General features: G+C 45.7%; 1 long non-coding RNA gene across 1 annotated transcript; it reads right to left on the reverse strand.

Moving 5' to 3' along the window:
• Window positions 1-12,083: 12,083 nt before the first annotated feature.
• On the reverse strand, window positions 12,084-13,664 carry LOC137835211 (uncharacterized). Its single transcript, XR_011085038.1, has 2 exons — window positions 13,484-13,664; window positions 12,084-12,800 (listed from the first exon to the last, which is right to left on the reverse strand). It is a non-coding gene; the product is annotated as an uncharacterized lncRNA (long non-coding RNA).
• Between the last annotated feature and the right edge of the window lie 9,086 nt (window positions 13,665-22,750).

Below are 22,750 nucleotides of genomic sequence, written 5' to 3' on the forward strand. Positions count from 1 at the left end.
CCTTGAGTCGTATCCGTCCCAAAGGCGTCTCTGGGGTGGCAGGGGTACTTCACGAGTCGGGCTGCCCTACACTGGTGCTATCACTATGGCCTTGAAGCCACCTTTTCCTTCTCTTTATCACTACCTCGGATTATCGGGACCTGAGGCCTTCCCACGGCGTCGCTCCCTCCATGGTCTTTCCTACCCATGGGTATCGGGGAGCCGCACTGTGATTGCCTCGACTTAATGATATTTGATCCTGGCGACGCCCTGGATGGGCGACGCCTTCGCCTAGGCGACGCCTTGCCTTGGCGACGCTTCCTCTTGGCGACGCTGGCACTTGGCGTCTCTTCACCTAGGCGACGCCTTGTGTTGACTTTGACTCCAGGCGTTGACTTTGACCTTGACTTTGTCAACGCCCGGATACGGGACGCCTTGTGTCGAATTACTGACGTGACACTCTCTGAACCATAGGGGTGTTCTTAATGGCTGATTGGACATCCTTTGAAGCGGGGAAAATAACACCTTTTGGGGCTACGCTTAATCGTGCGCCACGTGGCTCATCACACGGCCAGCCTCTGGAGTCTCTTGCGCTCCCCTGGGGCACTTAATCCTTTGACACGCAGCACGATCGCACGACTCCTGGTTAGCGCCTCTTGGGTTGCAAATGTAACGTTCAAGTTACCCCAAACCCCGCGCTCACACCACTGTTACATCCATTCTCTCTGCATCTCCGCACTGTTCACCGTCCTCAAACCCTTTCCCTGCAACTCTCGCTCTTTCCTTCGTGCTCTCCTTCCTCCCTTACTTCGGCAGCAAAGGTATGATTTTTGCATATCCCGATTCTTCTCTTTCATCGCATTGCATGGTTTATTGAACTGCCTGGGACTGTTTACATTTATGCACTACTGCGTTCTTCCGCTTCTCCTTTCTTCTCTGTTCCCTTCTCCTTCCTTCTAGGTTTTCTTGTGTGGGTGGTATTTCCTGGGGTTTTACCCCCTTTTCTGTCTTGGCATCACTTTGTTAAAAACCTTTTTCCTTCTTCTTTCTCCAGCTATTTATTCACACCATGACGCGCCCGAACTCCCAGTCTGGTTCTCCCCCCAGGACCCCAAAGTCCAATTATAAAGCCTTCTATACATGGGCCCCCGACGAACTTTTGAACGAGTGCACCAGCCTGACATCCTTTCAGGACCTGGAGAATCATCGTGGGGATCCCCACTTGTATAACTTCAATGCTTTCTGCCGCACTCATGACGTGCATATCTCCGTTCGTCCCGGCCGACCGAGGGAACCTGTGTGTGTGGATGACAGGCCTAGAAAGGGGAGTCCCTTCTTCTTTATGTACCAGACGGTGTTCAAACGCGTCGGGGTGCGCCTCCCATTCACGCCCTTTGAGAGGGAACTCCTCACCGAGATTAACACCGCCCCCGCCCAACTCCACCCCAACAGCTGGGCATTTGTAAGGGGTTTTCAAATCCTCTGCGGGTACCTGGGCATCCTTCCCTCCGTGGATGTCTTTTTGCATTTCTTCGAAGTGAAGAAATAGGGGAAGAGCTTCTGGGTAAGCTTCTCAGGGATCGCGGGTAGGATCCTTCTCACCCTCTTCCAGAACTCCTACAAAAACTGGAAAGGAAAATTCTTTAGGCTGTGCTGCGCCAAGCACGACCCCACAGCCCTAGACGACTTTCCCTTGTACTGGACGGAGCACCCTAAGCTGCTCAGGGCCAAAACCTTGGATGAACTATCCCCTGCTGACAGGGTGGTATGCAAGGCCTTGGTTGGCCTGGGGATCGTCTTTGATACGTTGAAGCTCATCGCGAGCGAATACAATGCTCACGCCTTGACCACATATTTTGGTAGGGAGACCCTTCCCTTTCCATCTTTTGTTATCTGTGCCTTGCTACTATATGTTTGTTTCTCTGGCTTCTTTCACTTGTTTTCCATTGTGCCATGTGATTCGCGTTTCACGTTTCTACGCGTTTTGTGATTTTGCACAATTGCTTTGGCTTTGACTTCTGCTGCTTGGTTTATCTGAATGTAGGATCGGTGATGGGCGCCTCCAAAAGGATGATGCTGGCGAAGGCGATAAAGGACGCTCGTGCAGCCAAAGCGGGCGCCTCCTCTGTCCCTGCTGCTGACCCGAACCCCCCATCGACCCTGCCTCTGCCACCACCGACCCCTACTGAAGCTCCATTAGGCTCATCTTCACCGTCCCCACCTAGCCCTGATGCGCTTCAGACTCCTGGCTCTCCTCCGCCCATCGCCGCCGTTCCTCTTGTCGTGGCCTCATCACCGGCCCCAACCCCCCTCGACAAAGGGAAACGGGTCTTGGAGATCATATCCGACGATGAGGACTCGGATGGCGTGGCACCCTTCAAGAGGAGGAAATCTGCAAGGGTTCCCCTCCTACCGGCGGCGTCGCCCCAGGGAGAGGATTCTTTCAGGGACAACCCTCCCAGCGCTACTTCCCTTCCCCCCACAACCGTCCAAGAGGATATAGGTGAAGGCGCCGAGTCTGCTCCACCCCCTCCACCGGCAGTGGTCTCTGCTTCTCCTGCCCCCGTCGCTGCCGCCCCCGATTTTATCGCCATCCCTCCTCCAATCATGCATCTGATGAGGGGCTTCAGTGGTGGAACAATGCCAGAGGGCATCGACAGGAAGGAGGGCATGCCTTTCTAATTTGGGGCCTTCTTGGCGGTGGCCCTTGAATGGCGCGCCCAGGCCAGAAACGCTGCTCTGCAAGCTCAAACCCTCCATGCCTTGGAAACAAGGGTAGCTGCCCTGGAGGAGGAAAAGAAAACTCTGGGACGCCAAAACGAGACTTACCAAACCACCCTGAAGCAGAGGCTGAGGAACAACTGCTAGGGGCGGTGGAACTCCAGTCCGACTTCTACGCTCGGGAAGTCGCCCTCAAAGTTCAGGTAACGAGCCTTCAAGACATAGTCGAAGCTTACGAAGAAGTTCAAAAAGACTTGAAGGCCCGCTGCTGTGAGCAAACTGACGCAATGGAGCGGATGGAAGGGGAAATGGCTACCCAAGCCAAAGCTATGGGCCTTCTCCAGGCTGACTACGACAAACTGCAAGTCGAGGTCAGCCGACTCCGCGTGGAGAAGGAGGCTTTGGAGAAGCAGGTAGCTTTTGGGGACGCCACCATTGAGGAGCTAGAGAAGGACAAAAAGACCCTCATCCAGGAAATGGCGGGCACTTTCGAGGAGGGATTCCAGGAGGCTCTGGCCCAAGCTGCCTGCATGAATCCGGGGATCGACATTTCCAACTACGATTCTACTCACCACATTGTTGATGGAAAAGTCGTGCCCCTGGAGATGGACGATTGAACCGCCACCCTCGATCATCAGTTCATTCCTTTACACTTGTTTTAACCTTCTTTGATAAACTTGTAATTCTTTGAATCGTCTGCACTCTTGTTACAACTCTGGGTTTTTGTATGATTACTTTCGTGCCATCGCGATATAGAATTATGCCTGCGCGATCTTACTCTCATTCTTTGCCTTCACGTGCTTCGGTCGTTTGCCTGTACTATGCCCGTTTCTTTTATTGCGTTGGGCGACCTTGTATGTCCGGGGAAGGTCACGCATCGATGCCCACGCCCATGGAGAGGCTTGCTTAACGGGGCCGTATCGTCCACGGGGTGTCTCTAACACCAAAGTGATCCGTCCCTTGATTCTTAGTGCCCGGCGCCCACGCCTAAGGAGAGGCCTGCTACAGCAGCGCCGTATCGTCCCCGGGTGTCTAAAACGCCGAGTGCTCTGGGGGGAGGGGGGTCGTTCCCTCCATGGTCTTTCCTTCCCATGGGTATCGGGGAACAACCCTGCCAGTGATTCGCTGGCGTTTGGCGATCTCGTCTCCCTCCACAGTCTTTCCTACCTGTGGGTATCGGGGAGGCGACGCCGCTAACTAGCTTTGCTTTCTTCGATTTCGTCTCCCTCCACAGTCTTTCCTACCTGTGGGTATCGGGGAGGCGGCACTGCTGATATTTGGGTTGGCGATGCCCGCAACGTCTCATGCTGGCGTCGCCCTTTGCGTCTTTCCTGGCGACGCCTCGGGCGTCTCATGCTGGCGTCGCCTTGGGCGTCGTCTTTACCTTGGCATTGACTTTGACCTTGGCCCTGGTCGACGCCTAAGGACAGCGAAGAGATCAAGGTTTCGCCTGTGCCATCCACGTGGCGCTTCTTGTATGGCTGATGGGACGTTCAGTCATTCGACTTAGTCCTGACTCCTACTGTGCCCCTGACCCACTTTCGACGGCGCATCGTACCATTGGGCATTCTGTCGATACGACGTTTTCTGTGTTTAACCAGTGGTGCCAGGGCCATCCTTCCATCTTCTGCCACGTGGCTCGATCGTGCGGTGCATCCATTCGCGTCGTTGAGCGCTCTAACTGCAATACTTCCATTTGCGTCGTTTGGCGCTCTAACCGCAATATTTAATTCTTCAAAACTTTGAAACTGCCCTCATCATTTCTGCGCCTTTCGTAACCTACCTGCACCCTTTCTCCTCTCGCGAAGAGTTCTTCCAGTGTTTGTTCCCACCAGCGTTTTACCCTTGCCAAAACTTCAAACCTCCCTGATTCTGTTCAAGAATGTCTTCTCGTGCTACTCCCCCCAGGGTCAACCCCAAGGACCTGTATCCTTGGGCTTCGAGGGAGCTCCTTGACGAATGCTCCTGCTTACTCTCCACCAGGGCCATAACGAAACACAAAGGGGATTCATGCTCCTATAATCACCGTGCCTTCGCGAGGAGGCATGAAGACGACATTGCTGTGCTTCCTTGCACTCTAGGGGAGCCAGTATGCGGAGATGAACGGGCCAAGGACGGGGTCCCCTTCTTTTACTTCTATCAGGTGGTTTTCAAAACCATCGGCGTGCGCCTGCCCTTCTCCAGGTTTGAGAAGGAACTGCTGACGGAGATCAATGCCGCTCCGGCCCAGTTATACCCCAACAGTTGGGCTTTTGTCAAAGCCTTTGACATCCTTTTCGGGTTTCTGGGTTGTGCACCCTCGGTTGACCTCTTTCTTCACTTCTTTGAGGTGAAGAGGCAAAGGCACAACCTCTGGGTAACTCTCAGTAACGTTCCTGGCCGAGTTCTCCTGACCCCTTTCCAGACCTCCTTTACTGGGTGGAAAGGCCGGTTCTTCAAGGTCTGCTGTTCTGATCCCGTTCCCTCCGCCCTGGATGGTTTTCCACTGTACTGGGTGAGGGAGTCGAGGGCCCTCAAATCCAAACCCTTCAAGAAGCTTGCCCCAAATGACCAGGTGGTTTGCCCGATTCTCGCTGAGGCGGGAGGTTTTGACTCCGCCACCTTGATCAGTTTGGAGTTCAACGCTGGAACTCTCGAAAAGTATATAGGTATGAGTTACTGCCCTAGAAACTTCTGCCTTTATCGTTCTCTATCTGGGTGTGTTTTGCCTCATGGTGTCTCTGACACGTTCATCTTCCTTGGTGCAGGATCGAAAATAAACCAAGAGCGGAGGACGCGACTTACCCGAGCTCTGCGGACTGGGAGCGGGGCTTCGTCTTCTTCCCGTGCTGACTCCGATGGCCACTGAAGAGTGGTTATTTTCGTGTTTTGCATGAGTTGTAATGTTTTCCCTATTCGCATTACTCCTATTTGTATCGAACACTGCTTGTAACATCAACTTTACTATACCATACTGGGTTTTTGCAACGCCGCTTTACTTTGCATACGTCTCATATATTGTGCGCTTTTCCTCCGTCATGTTCCTTACCGGCGTCTGCGCTCAAGCGACACCTTTCTTCTTGGCGACGCCTTTCTTCTGGGCGACGCCTTCTCTCTTGGCGACGCCTTCTTTCTTGGCGACGCCTTCTTTCTTGGCGACGCCTTCTTTCTTGGCGACACCTTCTTTCTTGGCGACGCCTTCTTCCTTGGCGACGCCCCTTTTACTAGCGACGCCTCGCACTACTTCAAACGGAGAAAGATAAAGACTGAAAACCAAGGCACGACTTTTTCTCAAACTTGTTTTTTCTTTTATTTGGGTGACCTCATTAAAAAACCCCGGAAGGGGAAAAAGAGCGTCTCCTTTATCAAGACTGTTACATAGCTGCTTTACATAAGTCAACTAAAATAAAACTTCAGGTTGGCTGCATTCCAACTGCGCGGGATGGGACCTCCATCCAAGGTCTCCAGGCTGTATGAACCGTTGCCCTTAGCCTCGGTAACTCTGAAGGGTCCGGTCCACTTGGGAGACAACTTATTCTCCAGCTCGTATGGGTGGGCTTTCCTCATAACTAGGTCGCCAATCTGAAACTGTCGCGGCTTTACCTTAGAGCTATATTGCCGCTCTACTCTTCTTTTCACCGCTTCAGCTTTTATTCTGGCTTCTTCCCTGGCTTCGTCTAGTAGATCCAGGTTTACCCGCCTTTCTTCGTTGGATTCCTCCACCACGAAGTTTTGAAAACGTGGTGAGCTTTCATGTATTTCTACCGGAATCATCGCGTCCGAGCCGTACACCAAACTGAAAGGCGTCTCCATGGTAGAAGATTGGGGCGTGGTGTGGTATGCCCATACGATCCTTGGAACTTCCTCCGCCCACGCCCCTTTGGCCTTCTCTAACCTTCTCTTTAACCCCCTCAGCAACACTCTGTTTGCTGACTCCACTTGCCCGTTGGTCTGGGGGTGTTCGACTGACGCGAACACTTGCTTGATGCCTAACTCAGCGCACAGATTTCTCAACTGCTGACTGGCAAACTGGGTCCCGTTATCGGATATCAAGTGCCTAGGTACGCCAAAGCGGCACACAATGTTCTTCCACACAAAGTGTTGCACCTTGTGCGCAGCAATCTGTGCCACGGGCTCTGCCTCTATCCACTTGGTGAAGTACTCGATGGCAACGATCAAATACTTCATTTGCCTTATCGCCAGTGGGAACGGCCCCAGGATGTCGATTCCCCATGTATGGAAAGGCCACGGGCTATATATGGATCGCAGTTCTTCTAGCGGCGCCTTGTGCCAGTCAGCGTGCTTTTGGCATTGCCTGCAGCGCTGGGCGTGTCGCGCGCAGTCCTCTTTTACTGTTGGCCAGAAGAACCCTGCGCGTATTACCTTGGAGGCTAAGGACCTTCCCCCTACGTGGCTCCCGCAAATGCCTTCGTGGAGCTCCGCCATTATCCTGGTACACTCGTCGCCACTTACACACGTTTGGATCGGGTGAGTGAACCCGTGCCTGAACAACACTCCATCCACCAGAGTATATCTTGCGGCATTTCTTTTGACCTTCTTACCCTCTTCCGGCTCTACTGGGAGAGTCCCATCCGCCAGGTACCGTTTGTACGGCGTCATCCAGGTGTCTCCCTCGGCTAGAACACATACCTGCATCTGCCTTCCTTCTTCAGGCATGTCCGTGTACGTGCTGATGCGGGGCGTCTTCAGCGTATCTTGGGTCAGAGAGCGATGATTCCTTGGACTCTCTCTTGATGTACAGATCTGGAGGACATTCACCCTGTTATCTTCCACGAATTTACGCGGAGCTTTGAGCGTCTCCTGGATCACTGTCCTCTGCCTACCCCCCTTGCCTGAGCTGGCCAGCTTGGCAAGCAGGTCGGCTCTGGCATTCTGCTCCCTTGGGACATGTATCAGCTCAAGAGCGTTAAATGCTCCCTTCAATAGTTGGACGTATCTTTGGTACGCCGCCATCTGTGGGTCCTTCGCCTGGAACTCACCCGACACCTGCCCCGTAATCAGCTGAGAATCGCTCTTCACCAGGAGGTTCTGCGCGCCCATCTCCTTGGCCAAGAGCATTCCTGCTATCAGGGCTTCGTATTCCGCCTGATTGTTACTTGCCTTGAAGGCGAAGCGCAGAGCTTGCTCAATCAGTACGTCGTTGGGTCCCTCCAAGACTATTCCCGCACCACTCCCTTGTTGGTTGGAAGAGCCATCAACCGAGAGCAACCACTGCGAGCCCACTTCCACCTCTTGCTCACCTCCGGCGAGAGTTCCGCTATAAAATCTGCGTACACTTGCCCTTTGATGGATCCTCTAGGCTCATACTGAATGTCGAATTCTGACAGCTCCACCGCCCAGCGCACCATTCTTCCCGCCACGTCAGGCTTCTGCAGCACCTTCTGTATAGGGAGGTTTGTCAACACTACCACCGTAAAGCTGTGGAAGTAATGATGGAGCCTCCTGGCTGAAAACACCACCGCTAACGCTGCCTTCTCCAGCGCTTGGTATCTCGTCTCAGCGCCTTGTAATGCCTTGCTCACGAAGTAGATGGGCTTTTGACTCTAGTCCTGCTCCTGGACTAACACAGAGCTGATAGCCCGCTCTGTTACCGTAAAATATAGCCGGAGGGGCACGCCTGTTACCGGTTTGCAGAGGACCGGTGGCGTCGCCAGGTACTCCTTTAACTTAATGAAAGCCGCTTCGCATTCGTCAGTCCATGCAAAGCGACTATTTCTCTTGAGGCACTGGAAATATAGGTGCCCCTTCTCTCCCCCGGCGGAAACAAACCTTGAGAGTGCCGCCATCCGCCCTGTCAGCTGCTGCACTTCCTTTACCGACGTCGGGCTTTGCATGGCGATAATCGCTGTGCATTTGTCGGGGTTCGCTTCTATCCCCCTCTCTGTGAGCATAAAACCCAAGAACTTACCGGCCTCTACCCCGAAGACACACTTCTCAGGGTTTAACTTGAGGCGGTACTTGGATATTGTGACGAACAACTCCTCCAGGTCTGCCATGTGTTGTGCCCTATCCTGCGACGCCACCACCATGTCATCTACGTAGGCGTACACATTCCTCCCTAGCATGGGCGCCAGGACCTTGTCCATTAACCTTTGGTATGTGGCGCCCGCGTTCTTCAGCCCAAAAGGCATCACCTTATAACAGTAACTGCAAGTCTCAGTCATGAATGAAGTTTTACTCTCATCTCTCGGGTGCATCTTGATCTGGTTGTACCCTGAGAATGCGTCCAGGAAGCTCAGCACTTTGCTGCCGGATGCGCTATCCACCAACGGGTCGATGCTGGGCAGTGGGTACGAGTCTTTCGGGCACGCCTTATTCAAGTCCGTGAAGTCCACGCGCATCCTCCACTTCCCATTCGCCTTTTTCACCAAGACGACATTGGCCAGCCACTCGGGGTATTGAATCTCCCTGATGTGGCCAGCACTCAAAAGCTTCTGCGTTTCATCCTTTACCACCTGCTGTCTCTCCTCGTTAAACTTTCTCCTTCTTTGGCGCACTGGGCGGACCGCGGCGTCCATGCTGAGGTGATGACACAGGAAATCAGGGTCGATACCGGGCATGTCCGAGGCGGACCATGCGAAGGCATCCAGGTGGCGCGAAATCACTTCTGCCACTCCTTCCTGTTCTTCTGGGCTCAGCAAACTTCCCAACTTAAACGTTTTTCCGCCAATCTCCCTCTCCACGACGTTAGCCGCCGATTGTTCCCTGCTATCATCCTCGACGGGCGCCGCCTCTTCCACGGGCACCGCGTCGCCAGGGCCTTCCTCCATGGGTGCATCTGTTTCTGGCGTCGCCCTCGCGGGTATGGCCTTGTTAGGCGTCGACGCCGCGGGCGTCGTCTCAGTCATCGTCGTGTCTGCACACGGCAGACGCTCGTACACCATGAACACGCCTCTCTTCGTTTTCAGGCTGTTCTCATAGCATTTCCTTGCCTCCTCCTGATCTGACTTGATGACTATCACCTTGCCACTGAGGTCCGGCAGCTTCATCTTCATATGGCATGTGGAGGCCACTGCGTTCAACCAGTTCAACGCCGGCCTGCCCAACAAGATGTTGTAAGCGGAGTTGGCGTTCACGACCAAGTACCGGATACTTTCGGTACGCGAGGCCTCTCCGTCCGTGAACGTAGTCCTCAACTCCAGGTAGCCTCGGACTTCCACCTGGTTGTCCGCAAACCCATACAGGCACCTTGTGTAGGGCCTCAAAAGGTCGGGGGATAACCGCAAGTTATTGAATGTCAACCAGAACATGATGTCTGCTGAACTTCCCTGGTCGACAAGAACTCTGTGCACCTTTCTCCCCGCTGTGACAACTGAAATGACCACGGGGTCATTGTCGTGCGGCACCACGTCTCGGAGATCCCCTCTCGTGAATACGAGGTCCGACTCCCACGACGCACCCGAGATTCTTTCTTCGATCGAGTTGACCCCCCTCGCGTATTTCTTTCGCTGGGAGGCGGTGGGTCCTCCGCCGGAAAATCCTCCAGCTATGGTATGGACCTCGCCGAGAACCGGCGTCTCGTGTGCTTGTTCTTCCGCGGGCGGCGGCAAGGTGGCGGTCGTTGTGGGCTCCGCGACATAATCCTTCAAAAACCCGGTTCTCACCAGCTCATCCAGCTGGTAACCCAACGACAGGCAGTTATCAATGTGGTGACCGAAAGCCTCGTGGAACTCACACCAAGAGTCTTTCCGAGGCCCCAACACCTTATCGGACTTCGCCGGTCGCCTCAATCTCTCAGCTATGTTAGGCACGGCCATCAGGTCCTTCAACTCCACCACAAAATTGTATCTCGCCGGCCTCGTTCTTTCTCTGGCCGGGCGATCGCCTCCCGCTGGACCCCGGGGCTGGGGCTTTCTGGCCTCGTAGGGGCGTCTCCCATCTGGTTTCTTCCTTCCCGTCGTGGTCTCATTGACCCTGGCGGGTTGAGCTCGCGTCGGTCCCCTCGGGCGCGAGGGTATGACGCTGGTGCGCTTCACGCACACCTCTCCCTCAGAAGCGATATGCTCTACCGCCCGACACTGGTGCTATCAAAGGCGTCTCTGGGGCGGCAGGGGTACTTCACGAGTCGGGCTGCCCTACACTGGTGCTATCACTATGACCTTGAAGCCATCTTTTCCTTCTCTTTATCACTACCCCGGATTATCGGGACCTGAGGCCTTCCCACGGCGTCGCTCCCTCCATGGTCTTTCCTACCCATGGGTATTGGGGAGCCGCACTATGATTGCCTCGACTTAATGATATTTGATCCTGGTGACGCCCTGGTTGGGCGACGCCTTCGCCTAGGCGACGCCTTGCCTTGGCGCTTCCTCTTGGCGACGCTGGCACTTGGCGTCTCTTCACCTAGGCGACGCCTTGTGTTGACTTTGACTCCAAGCGTTGACTTTGACCTTGACTTTGTCAACGCCCGGATACGGGACGGTACATTAATAGTATAATGATAATAATAATATACAAGAATTTACATATGTAAATGTAATAATTCGTATATAAAAGTAAATTTTGTGCAGTACATATAAATTGCATCCAATCAAATCTTTCGAACCCACGAAACATATAAATTAATTGTATTCAAATTAAAGTTCTACCTCCATCAACGTTTCACTCTTTGTACTTCAAGTTAGAATGTTGGATATCTATTCTTAGCTTGAGGGGCTCCATAACCATCACAAAACTAATCTTTAGTTCAGATTTTGCACTGCTTAATTCGCTATAAGCACCTTCCAATAGCTCTTAGTGCGTTTTCTGTTTTTCTATTTTCTGTCTTTATATTCTCGTTGTCTTTGTTTTTCTCTTTGTAATATTTAAGTTTTCATTCGGAAGAATATATAATACATCTTTTTTCTCTCTCTCTCTCTCCTTTTTTTTTTTTTCTCTTTTGCTCTTTCTCGTTTTGTTTCTCTCTAGTTAACCATCCTTCCCTGCTGCTTTTCTGTTTGTGATGCTGGTCATGACCAACGACATGCCATATTGGAAATGGAATGGCTGCAAGATTCTAAGAAAATATTATTTTACCAATCATTCATAAATTATTAATATTAATTTTAAAAATAAATTAAATATTTATTGTACGGAAGAAAATTACATGTAGTAATATATATATATATATATATATATATATATATATATATATATATATAAGAAACTACACCATGTAAGTTTGAACATGTGATTTATATGGATTATATTGTAAATTAAGTTCCACTTGTTATTTTTATAGATTAATAATAGTAAACTTTAGTGCCACTTGTTGTTTGACTGGGAATGATTATTGGGTTGTTAACAAAGGATGACAATAATGACAGTTGTATAAGTGATTTCCTTTTTTAAATTATGTACTTTAATTTACACTAAACAAAGTATTTTAAATCATTGTAATTCGAATATGAAGTAACCATGATTGAAAGTTTCATTTATTGGAGAGAAAGGGAAATCTAACTTCTCTAAACTACCAACAATACACAAAAATATCCATGGCAAATGAAACAATACAAGAAACCAGAAGCATATAAACTAAGAAAAATATTGGAGCCTAGTTGTTGAACATCTTCTATTTCCATGATGGACACTGAATGATGGAGGCGTTTTGCAGTGGAAGAATTGTTACATAATGGTTGTCGGTTTTCTTTAGTTTCAGTTTTGTCTTTATTTTTCTTCTCTTTTCGAATTAGTCTCTTCGGTCACTTCTTCAGTGACATTGTCGCAGGTACAGTGATTCTTCAATGTATCACTCTCTTTTGCAACCGTCAATGACACCTTCGCTGGTACAAGAAGTGTTTACAATTTGAGTATTATCTTCAACTGTGTCATTTTTTTTCCCTTGTGAGTTTGTTTTTGGATCATCCCTCTTTCCTGAATTGTGTGTTATTTTTTCTTGATCTTCTGAATCACTCTCTTTTGCAACCTCTTCAATGACACCGTCACAGGTACAAACAGTGTTTTCAATTTGAGTACTATCCTCAATTGTGCCATTTTTTTTCCCCACTACAAAAGTTTTTGGATCAGTCCCTTTATCCGACTTGTGTGTAATTTTTCTCTGTCCTCCAAAATCACTGTCTTCTATCCCATTTTGTTCTGTTTCACTGTTCTCACAACTGTGTTCTCTGATATTTATAAAAAAGACATGCAACAAATATGGTTAATTCACGTTAATCATATAATTAACCATGGCTACCAAATATGAAAAATGATACAACTTAATGAATAATAATTCGTGAAACAATATTATTGGAAAAGTGAATAAAAATTGGATGCTAATTTTCAGTGTCGTGAACTTTGAGAATGAATGTATTTAGTACGAATGTAATTTTACTATGACATTTAATAATATGAAATTGATATAAAAATAAATATGATAATAATTTTATAAATAAATTAACTCATTCTAAATATTTTTTGAGCTGTTATATATTAGAAGAAAATGATTTTTAAAAACAAAATATAATTAGTCAACTAAATTAGATATTACTTTAAAATTACACAAATTATTGATATCTAAAATAATTTTTTTTAAAATAAAATTTTAAAATTAATATTTAAAAGTTTTAACTACTAACTAACTTATTTAAAATTTTGTTAGTTAATTAAATACTAATTTAAAAACTAATTTAAAAATTTAAAAATTACTTTAAATGTTATTACTTTTTTAATTTAGAAAATAATATATAATTTAATCAATTTAGTTGTTATTTAATTTTTATCTCTAAAAATAATTTTTATTTAATAATTTTTTAATGATAATATATTATAAATTACTATTTCAAAATAATATATATCAAACACTTACATGGTCACCGTGGTAGGTTTTTGTGTGCTATTCTCGGACGTTTGCTGCAGTGGCTTGTGAATGGAGCTAACATCAGAAGGAGCCATGAAAACAATTTGAAGTTGATTTTCTCTTGATCTCTCGGATAATGAAAAAGTTTCTGACAACCCAAAACGTTATGTTTGGTTTTGTTATTGGTAGTGGTAAGTTGAAGGTGGGGGGATTTATATATAGACAATGTGTGTGTGTATATATAAAATATATATATATATATATATATATATATATATAAAAGATGTTAGAAGTATTTGGATAGTCAAACATGCAACGCGTCTCAATATTTCTTGCTAGGGATGGATGGTCCAATTAGGTGGCGTGACTGAGTATGAATAGTTAACAAGTTGTGTATGTCTTTCAACTTGACTATTTATAACTCGTTTACCAGTGTATAATCTCTTTTATCATTCATATTATATATATATATATATATATATATATATATATATATGTAGTCACATAAAATTTAATTATATCATTATTGTTGTAGAAATTAACACAATGTATTTTTGAAGATTTAAAGAAAGTAAATTATCTTCTTTAAGATAAATTCAATAGAAGTTCTTCAATTTACTTGCATGCTGATCATCCAACATATTGATTATGTTTACAACATTAATTGATTATATATAGAGAGAAAACTTATAATAAAAAGAATTATCAGGCAAAGAATTATATTCAGAGAATACTTGATAATTTGAAAATAATGGTGTCAGAATTCTCAAATTTCTTTAGAGTTTTAAGAGTACATTTTTGAATAATTAATTTGGAAATAGTTATTGGTGAAAATCAAAACTTTACAAACTCTTAGAAAAATTTAAAAAATATTTTATTTTTTCGTTTCGGTCTCTACTACAAGAAGAAGATTTTGATTTTGGTTTCAGAATCATAGTTTTAATTATTTTTAATTACATTTATAAGTATGTAATTGTCTGAATATTTATAATCGGCCAGAACACGAACCATTATGAGTGCAAAATAATTACTGTACCGTCCAGGTAGTCGGAAGTGATGACGTGGCAGCAAGCGATAATATAGGCGTGTTGAACGGAACGCTTGGCTGACAGAAGGGAAGGAGGTCGGGGAGCTCGTGTAGTCGCCAATCGTTAAGTTGGCGTGCTCCGATCTCTAGCAGATCTAAACCGGCGGTCACCACCTTTGTGTCGTAGTCGCCGGATGCGAACCCAGGCGACCAAGTGATCAGAGATCGCCGAGAGGAGGACATCGCCGAAAGATCAGGAAAGCTTGTTCAAAGCTTTCAAAGGGCACGAGTGCGAATGATGAAGTTATCAGATGATCATTCCCTAGCTAGCCAGAGGTTGAGGCTAGGGAACAGCTTACCAGGACATGCGCGGTGAAGCAAGTGAAGCAGATTATGATGGCGGCCGGCGAGACGACAGGGAAGGTGTGCATGGTGACACCCCGTACTCGCCACACAGAAGAGATCGCGCTCCAAGGCAGCTATACACCGAGTTACTCCTTGCATGGGTAACTTAGTCGAACAGCCTGAAGAGTAAGAAGTGACGCTCAAGCAGAGGACGCTCCAGATGGTGACACGTGTACAGCTGGATGCGAGCCACGTGTTCAGATGTGCAACCGTCAGGAGAGAGAAAGTGCACAGGTATATAAGAGATTCTAACGAACTTCTGAGGTAGGCGCGTTTAGAACACTTCTTTACGCTTGAGAGAACTTGAGTACGCTGAGAGAGAACATTGCAAGGTTCCTGGAGTTCTTAGTTTTTCTCTTAGTATTTTGGTGGTTCAGTCACTGACTTGAGCGTCGGAGCGCGATCGGCCAAAGCGGCGCCACTCTGTCTTTTGCAGGTTCTTGAGGTGAATCGAGGTGTGAAGGACGGAAGCTAGCGTGGTGCAAAGCCGATCCAGATGAAGAACACCTTTGACGAGGTGAGGCTCTTGCGTTCTAGTCAACCGGCAGGATCAATTACTAACGAGTAAGAATAATACCAAAGTTGAAATAGAGAATCTTGGTTGTTGGCAATTATTTAATTTAATTCCTACTTTTCAATTCAAGCATAATCTTGACTAAACTGACTATTCTTGTTTTGCAATTTGCTCAAATGGTTTTGATTCTTATCTATATATACGTATTATCTTATATTTAAATTTGGTTTTACCATATTTTGACATATATTCAAGTCCATGTTCATACTAGCACTAGAGAATCTCCCACAATGGCATTCTACGTAAAGCAAACGATTTGATTTAACTTCAGATTGTAATAGTGAATTGAATGGGGAGGTACGATGAGATGAAATTGAAACATGTGCACATGTTGTTGCTTTCCCACATACTCAGCATTTGTTACCATGTAATAATAAATTAATAAACATTCAGTGGCCCTTAATTAATTTCTCAAGATATATTGTAAGGGACCACTTCATTACATACTAGGAATTCTTTTTAAAATTTTCATACCAAACATGTTTTACGTTATGAACTTTTGATTCTCAAGATATACTGTACTAGATACATCTTCGTAGTACGTGTTCATCTTCAATATAACATTTATTTATCAGTTCTTAATATACACTCTGAATAGTAAGTACTTCCTTGATCGTCGGAGTACCTTTTGCACGTCAACCCCAAACGAGTGCCAACAAATTGAGGAAGAAGTTTTAAAGTTTTAAGGAGTAAAGTATTGAAGAGAAAAAGAGTGATAGAACAACGGACACCAACGACAATTGTTATAGTCAGACTCAGGTATTGTCTAGGCCCACTTTGTCTATACAAGTACAATTGGCGTCCATCGTGGGACCAAGATAGAATTACAAGCAATCATGGTTTCAACAAGACACACTACAAAAAATGAATGGATTTCTGAAGATCAAATGGCTCTGTTACAAACTCTACAAAAGCAGATGAAGAGAAACGCCAGAGAAGTAGAGAAGATTGTTAAAAGAATGAAGATGCAGGTATGTCTCCTTAAAGAGGAAAACGAAGAATTGAGACAAAAATTAAACGGGTTTGCACGTGAACAATAATCTCCTCCAAGTGAACATACCTAGAACCAAGAAAAGACATTCATTGTTCAGACTCAGACTCAACGAGCATCTAGACAACATATCGAACGAACTCACATAATTGTGGAAGACGATGACCCGAAAGGACATCCCTTCACCGACGAAATTATGGAACAACTCCCCCCTAAATGGAAGGGAGTAAACATCAAGCTCTATGATTGTTCCATAGACTCAGATGAACATATGAATGTCTACAATACAGACAAGGCGATATGGTGCAAGGTTTTTCCTACCTCTCTTAAAGAGGGGGCACTTAGGTGGTTTACCCAACTTTCGCCTGATTCAGTGGATAGCTTCAAAACTTTATCAACCAAATTTGGTACCCAATTCGCAACTAGCCACCACACGATATAACCTCCCTAACTCTTCTCAACATTAGACAAGAAAAGGGAGAACCATTACGAGCATTCATGGAAAGATTTAGCAAATTGTCCCTGAGCATTAGGAACCTCATTCTAGAGACAATCATGCATAATTTAATCTCGGCTCTCCGACCCAGACAATTCTCTGTGTGGAAGACTGAGAGGAAAACACCATCGAGTTCTAACCTAATTGGGAGAATAGAATGTGTTAGAAGATGTGTGGCTAATTCTACCATGTGGATTTGAGAGTAATTTGTTCAATCTCTTATGTGTTGAGGTGATATCTGAATATAATATTTTGTTCTTGATTGATTATTGGTATTATTGTTTTTCTTCTACTTCTTGATCTAGAATCTTAAATATGATTGAAAATTATTTTTATGGTTCTGACCTAAACAATAATACTTAACATATTTAAGTGTTAGGAATAGACTTGAAATGTTAATTGTTATTAAGGTCTAATTGTAAAGCTAAGTTATTTTTATAAATGTGCGAAAAATCGATATTTAGGAAACACCTTAAGAATTTTATATGTGAGGAATCGATATAAATGATTTTTATACGGGCATCAATATCAATCAAAGAGCACAATATTATCATGCTAATCAAAATACAAAAGAGCGAGAAAGATGAAACCCAATACCTATTTTTCCAATTGAAGCAACTAATTTGTAGCTTGTTTTCTTGTTAATTCTTGCCATCATAACAACTCTCACAAACTTTTATTATTTTGTTTTATATTTAGCGAATCTTTTACTTGAATATTCAACTAATCCTTGTGGATTTAATATCCGTCCTTAGGAACACATTATTACTTTTGACAACACGGTGGACTTGTCGTAAAAGGTCATCAACTATAACATATAATAGCATACCCTAAAGGCATATGATTTGACCTACAACAGTCAAACTCAATCTTACTATATTAAACATATAGATTCATATTCCACTTTTAATAATCGAGTTTGAACATAAAAAATTACTCGGGAAGTGATTAGGTAGTTGATTACTTTTCACTAAAAATAATAGTACAATGATAATTATTTTTCTGAAGAATACAGGTCATTTTTCAATGCACAAAAGAGATATATCACACAAAAAAAATCAGATTTACCACCAATTATTACTCACGGGTCTGTATTTATAGGTAAATTTAACATTACGTACAAATTATTATAAAGCATGTCTCTATATTCGTAGGTAAATTCAACATTATATACAAATTATTATAAAGCATGTCTTTATATTCGTATGTAAATTCAATATTAGATACAAATTATTACCAACAAATTTGTATTATTAGGGGTGGTCATGGATTGAATTTTTCAAAATTCAATCTAGATGGATCTAGATCCAATAAAATGAACTGGATTTAAAATTCATATCCATTTTAACTAGATCAAATTTATTTGCATTTTTTCAAATCCATTTAAAATGGATTAAACCCACTTTGTCAATTAGATTAAATTCACTTTGTCAATAAGATGTAATACACTTTGTCAATTAGATTAAATCCATATTGATCTAGGCCCTAGCTGACTCAACTTGACATGGTCCCGGGCCCATTTGGCTTGACATGGACTATGGCCCAATCACTCGATAAGAAACTAACCGAATCGATTAGACATCGACCCAGACCGACTGGGCTCAACATTAGCCTAGGTTGACTCAGCTCGACATCGGCGCGGTACGACTTGACTCGATATCGGCCTGGGCCGACCGGACTCGGCATCAATCGGGCTGACTCTGCTCGACACCGGCCCAGGCTGACTTTGCTCGATACTGGCCCAGGTTGACTCTGCTCGTCATCGGCCCAGGTCGACTCAGGGTCGACTTGGCTTGACATCGATCTGAGTCGACTCGGGTTGACATCGACCCGAGCCAACTCGACTTGGCATCATCCCGAGTCAACTCTACTCGACATTGACCTGGGTCGACTCTAGTTGACATTGACCCAGGTCGAATCGGGGTCAACTAGGCTCAACATCAACCCGAGTCGACTTTGCTCGATATCAACGCAACCGACTCGGCTCGACATCGTCCTGGGTTGAGTCTGCTCGACTTGGGCCTAGTCTGAATGGGCTCGATATTGACCCAGGCCGACTCAGCTCAAGATTGGCTCGACTCGACATGGGCTCCGGTCCACTTGACTTAACATTGACCCGGGTCGATTCGACTCGACATCATCCCGAGCCGACTCGGTCGACATCGACCCAAATCGACTCCGCTCGGCATCGACCCGGGTTAACTCGGCTGGATATGGGTTCGGGCTGGTTCTGCTCGACATCGATCTAGCTAGAGTCAGATCGACATGAGCTTGGGCTGATTCGGCTCGACATGGAAGCAAGTCTACTCGAATCGACATGGGCCTTGGTCGACTTGTCTCGACATGGGCCGGACCGACTCGGCTTGACATTGACCCTGAACGGCTCGACCTTGTCCAGATGATTACTTGACTTGGACTCTGGCCCACTCAGCTCAACTTGGGTCTGGTTTGACTCGACTCGACTTTGGTTTATGCCCAGACGAACTCGGCTCGACTTGGGCCTGGGCTGACTCCACTCGACATGGGAACGGGCTAACTTAGCTCAATATGGGTCCAAATTGACTCGACTCAACCTGGGCCAAAAATCCAACCCAAAATCCAATTTGGATAATCCAAAAATGTATCCAATCTATATCTAATCCGTATCCAATGAAATGGAATGGACTTAAAGTCTAAAAATATGGATTTGGATTTGAGATAAATCCATTTAAATGGATTAAAAGTAATATGGATTTGGATTATTATGAATTGGATTTGGAAATTTGGATTTTTTGCCCACCCTTATTAATAATTTTAGTATTACTTATTGTTCTTGCCTGCTGACTTTGGTTGGACTTGGAAGTGGACTCCGGGTTGAAGCGACTTTGCTTGATGTGTTGAACCGAGATGAAGATGCTTTATGAGAAAGGGGGCTCTACCTATTGATCACACTTTAACGATCAAGTCAATGAGAGCATTCAAACTATGAAATCTGTATCAATGTAGAGTTCTCCAAAAAAATACATTTAGTCAAGGTCTTAAACCCTTTTTATAGACATTCCTTCAACAATTTCATTAACAAGAAAATAATTTCAACAACAAGAATATAATCTCAACAACAAGAATATTTTGTTAATGTGCACCTTTATTTTTTGGGCGCAATGCAACGTTTTTCCTAACAACTTTTATTTACATTTAGAACACACTTAACTACTTCAGTTATTCGCCATGTGGTTTTGCTTTTTTTTTTTTTTATCTTTTCAATATGTACTGCCAATTATTTGGGTTGACCTCATAACATGTCATTGGGCCCATACTTGCTCCAGGCCGAGTTAGGTATTTCTCACATGGGCCTGTCTAACCAAGCTACTATACTTAAGTGCTTGGGTTGAGGACCCGAGAACTTTGGACCAGTACAAGCCGTATAGGCTCAAGTCGAGCTTGAAAAGGCGAAGAGGCTCTTTTTCACTGGCGACTGACATGAGATTTCTCACAGAGGGTAGTTGGGCATAGTTACCAAAACGTCTCGTGAATAAACATTTCACCTTACTAAATGTGGAACATACACATGGCGCACGCATCGACGATGGGAAAATCCTACCGTTTCACCTTCCCACTTTCTGATATATCCTCCTCTTTCTCTCCAAACCCATCACTATGCTCGAGCTTTCTCCCTTTCAAAAACTTCTCCTTTCTTCTTCGCACCACCACACGACGCCGTCTCTCACCGGAAAATCAGGTATGCTTTATCCACTTGAGTCCATTGGGCGATTATCGTTTATTTTATTGATTGTATCTTGAAACGTATCCTAGCTTACATTGATCCAATTCATTCAACATATACCTTGCCCTGAATTGCGTTCGTATTCTATCTCTGTTTATGCTTTAGCTGTGTTCGAGGATGGATTATAGTTCTGCGTATCCCTGGGCTAAAAAGGAACTTCTTAAAGAAACTTCTGTTTATACCACCCATTTGAAAATTAGAGAGCTTAGGGAATTGAGGGCTTGTCTGAGCAAAAAACATGAAAGTTTAGTAAAAGTAGTAGAGTGCAAGGAAGGAGAGCCTATATGTAATGACAAGTTGTCACACCTTGATGGTCCATTTTGCTTTTTTCAACGCCACATTCTTCACCAAAGTCCTACTTCACCTTCCATTGTCAATCTTTTATAAAGAGCTATTACCCGAGCTGAACGTGGCACCCGCCCAGCTATATCTGAATAGGGCGCATCCGAGGTTTCATAATTTTGTGTTCTTAGCTCGGCATTTCGTCGATTGTGGAAGTCTTCCTCTATTTTTTCGAACTCAAACATTCTAGTTGTCAGCTGTGGGTTTCTTTGAATGGTGCTTTGGGAGAGGTTTTCTTACTCTTTTCCAGTCATCCTACAAAAATTTCAAAGGCCAATTTATCAAAGTCTGAGCCTCAGTAGGAGATTCGTCCCTACTAGACAACTTTCCTTTGTATTGGACACCCAACCCCCGGTTCCAGAGTGCTCGGTGCTTGGAAGACCTGCCCCCAAGGGACCAAGGCATTTGTGATTTTTTTTTGGAGAATATTGATCCTGCCTGTTGACCAGAACGCTGGAAACTGCCTCGTCAAAGGATCGACGTGTGCACCGCTTCAAACCTCCGTCCTTCTTCGAGATCCACCTCAAGAACCTGCAAAAGAACAGAGCGGCGCCGCTGCGGCCGATCGCACTCCAACGCCCAAGTCAGTGACCGAATCACCAAATACTAAGAGGAAACTAGGAACAGGAACCGTGCAAATTCTCTCTCACAGTAAGCTCTATAACTCGCAAGCGTAAAGAGTGTAATCTGAACGTGCGTACCTCAGAAAGTTCGTTGAGAACTCTTATATACCTGGTCACTTTCTCTCTCCTGGCAGTTACAAACCTGGACACGTGGCTCGCATCCGGTCGTACACGTGCCACCATCTGGAGCCTCCTTGACTTGGGCGCCTTCTTCTGACTCTCTTTTTTGGCTAAGTTACTTATGCATGGTACTGCCCAGTGCATAGCTAACTTGGGAGCGCGATCTCTACTGGAATTGGCGAGTTAGGGTGCTCTCGTACACCTTCCCTGTGGTCTCGCCGGCCGCCTTCATAATCTGCACCACCTTCATCTTCGGCGATGTGCTTGTTCTGGCGATCTCCAATCACTTGGTCGCCTGAGTTTACCATCTGGCGATTTCATCTTCAACTGGGCGATCGCCTGGTATGCTGGAGATCGGAGCACGCCAACTTAATAACTGGCGATTACACGAACCCCCCCGACTTCCTTCCCTTCTGCAACTCTGGCGCCTTGTCCACACGCCTACTCTGTGGCTTGGTGCCACGTCATCACTTCCGACTACCAGGGCGGTACACAAGCCCCCCAGTCTTAAGCGAAGACTTGTCCAGCGAAAAGACTGAAAGAGTCACGTCAACACCAGTCTACGTGGCACTGACGCAGAATTCCAAGCGGTTGTACTTTCTACTTCTCTGACGCTCCACCAAACCCCTCACCCATCGCTCGACACGTGGCTTCATCAACGGTTACCTTCAGTTACCGTTTGCGCTTCCCAAACCCATTTCGAAAAAACCCTTAAACCCATTTTCACTCCACTGTTCCATCACTTTTCTTCGTATTCTCAAACGCTCTAACTTTCTCCTGCAAAAAACTCTCAGCGTTCTTCAACATTCTGAATCACCAGCATCCTTCATCGTCTTCCTGATCATCAAAAGGTACCTCCTTTCCTTCTTCTGCTGGTTTTTCCTGCATTTTAACCGATTCGCATCATCCTGTAACTGTCTGGTGCATACGTTGTG

Source organism: Phaseolus vulgaris, chromosome 5 (assembly GCF_000499845.2).
Source record: "Phaseolus vulgaris cultivar G19833 chromosome 5, P. vulgaris v2.0, whole genome shotgun sequence".
Taxonomy (NCBI): domain Eukaryota; kingdom Viridiplantae; phylum Streptophyta; class Magnoliopsida; order Fabales; family Fabaceae; genus Phaseolus; species Phaseolus vulgaris.